General features: G+C 57.3%; 1 protein-coding gene across 1 annotated transcript in view; it reads left to right on the top strand.

Annotated features, from left to right (window-relative positions):
* Positions 1-60: 60 nt before the first annotated feature.
* Positions 61-2,391, top strand: part of ACSF2 (acyl-CoA synthetase family member 2) — a 60,076-nt gene continuing 57,745 nt past the window's right edge. The window contains exons 1-2 of the mRNA XM_008644428.2: positions 61-66; positions 1,517-1,521. The gene's annotated coding sequence lies outside the window, so the exon portion shown is untranslated. The remainder of the gene's footprint in view (positions 67-1,516; positions 1,522-2,391) is intronic.

The raw sequence follows: 2,391 nt of genomic DNA, 5'->3' as shown, positions 1-2,391 counted from the left end.
GAGACCGGAGCGCTGGCGAACCGGCGCTCTGCCTTGGTGCTGAGGGAGCCGGGAGCCCCGGGCGGGGTGCCGGTGCCGGTCCCCGCGGGTCGGTCCCTGCGGCCGCGGTCCGGGATGGGGTGAGCCCCTCCCGGCTCTGCAGATTGTTCCCGGTCTCGTAGGGAGAGAGAGATGTTGGGCGCAAAGGGGCTTTAGCGCTCTTGGGACGGGCAGCAGGTGGAACCGGCTTCTCAGGGGCTTCTCCAAGCCGCGGGGCGAGAGCAGGAGGCAGCCCGCGGGCCCATCCAACCACCGGCTCTCTCGCCTCTCCCGTCTCTTGGCAGCGGTGTCCACCTCCGTCTTCATCGTGGCGATCCTCATCCTGCTGCTGCTCCTGTACCACCGGGACCCCATGTGCTGCCAATTCCTCTGCTCCTGCCGCCTGTTCCAGACCCCCAGCCAGTATGTGAGTGTCTTCCAAGTCCTCCCTCTATTCTTCCTGCCCAGGAGTCCCCCTCTGGTCCCTGAGCTCCTGTTCCCTTGGGCTGGGTCTGTGGGGCTGCACCGATTGGTTACCCTCCTGTAGCCTGGTTAGGATTGCTGATGGACATGGGACCTCCAAGCAGAGCTGGGCTCTGCCACCTCCTTGCTCCCACTCTATCCCGGAGATCCATCCATCCACCCACCCAGTCCTGCCTGGCTGTGCCATTGTGGTTGTATCTCCAAGGCCTCACTAATAGGCTTCCCTGCTCCCCACACAGCTCAGGGGGGAGGTCCTCCTCCCCCTGCACAGTCATGTGTGGGGTTGGATGGGACCTCCAAGCAGAGCTGGGCTCTGCCACCTCCTTGCTCCCACTCTATCCCGGAGATCCATCCATCCACCCACCCAGTCCTGCCTGGCTGTGCCATTGTGGTTGTATCTCCAAGGCCTCACTAATAGGCTTCCCTGCTCCCCACACAGCTCAGGGGGGAGGTCCTCCTCCCCCTGCACAGTCATGTGTGGGGTCGGGCTCTGCTTTATAGGGAAGGGGCCCAGCAGGGAAGGGGGTTGGAAGCTAAGGGCAAAAGCAGACAAAGCCACTCGCATCCCTGACAATTGGCTCTCTTGTGCACAGCTCCTGGGGAAGGAGCAGTGAGACACAAAGCCCTTTCGCTCGCATCTGTAATTTCCTAGGGCTGGCTTTCAACTAGGGAAGCTGATGGAAAAAGAGCAGTGTGTGCAGCCAGCGCTGCTTTTGTGGCAGTGACTGCCTGGGGAAAGCTCAGCCTCCAGAGCTGCAGGGATGGCTCTTGAGGGGAGGGCTGCAGGTACCACTCCACAGTCCTTGAGAGAAGAGTGGATGTTCAGCCTCACTAGCAAGGGATGGAGAGGCTTGTGCTGTGAAAGGCAAATCTAACAGTCCAGCACAGGCTGGGAAGTCCCCAGCAGAAATCACTGTGGAAACAGGCTGCACTGATGGTGTCCTTGTCTGATTCATTGTCTCCACTCCTTTCCCTCTCTTCCCTCCTGTTGCCTGCCCATGGCACACGTTGGGAGCGGGCTCTGCTGCCGTGCTCCCTTGCCCTATAGAGCTACTCCCTGAGGCAGTGTGGGGTGCTCCCTGAGCTCTGGGATGGGAAGTTCAAGCAGGCATCTTGCCTTTAGCAAAGGGCTGTGTTGAAGGATGGATGCAAAGAATTACATATGGAAAGGGAACATATATAGAATGTATTTCCTTCAGAAAAAGTGAAGCAGTTGTAGTGTGTGAGGCAGCTTTTGGGCAGGAGTAGTTGCACTGGTTTTGCTCATCAGTTATTGAACCAATGGCTGGGTGCTGTTTTCCTGCAGCCTCTGTAGTTGTGCTGTAGGGCCAAGACAAACAGTTCCTTGGTTGTTAAGAGCAAAAGTAAATCCTCATAGTCCTCCCTGTGCATCCCTGGTTGCCCTGGGAGTCTCTGGGCTGGTTTCTGCTGGCAGAGATGGGGTTTTCTGAGAGCAAGGTACAGCCATGGCTCAAGTCCTGTCTCTGGCTCAAGGGGCTGTTCTCTGTGAACAGCATTTCTGCTCACTGTTGCTCAACACCTGGACAGGGAATCCAGTTTAACTGGAGTCAGACAGCTCCGGAATAGCACAGCGATTGCCCTGCAGATTTGCTTGCTGCATTATCCTGAAATGACAACCTCAGTAGATAAGAGCTTGCAAATTCTGTAACCCTGAGCATGTGATGGAGCTCTTATCTACACCAGTGGAATAGCTGGGTTGTTTTTTGTTGTCTCCCAAAAAGAGATGGTTCTGTTGTTTTTCAATGAAACCCTGCCCTGGGACCCAGACTGTCCCTCAGGCTGTGCTCTGCTCCAGCTGGCTCTGGCCCTTGGAGCAGGCCCTGTGCTGCCAGGAAGGATGTCCCGGAGCCATTGGTGTCACCAAACAGG

Source organism: Corvus brachyrhynchos, unplaced genomic scaffold (assembly GCF_000691975.1).
Source record: "Corvus brachyrhynchos isolate BGI_N302 unplaced genomic scaffold, ASM69197v1 scaffold522, whole genome shotgun sequence".
Classification (NCBI taxonomy): domain Eukaryota; kingdom Metazoa; phylum Chordata; class Aves; order Passeriformes; family Corvidae; genus Corvus; species Corvus brachyrhynchos.
Note: the sequence above shows the minus strand (reverse complement) of the source record. Positions and strands in the feature narration are given on the sequence as shown.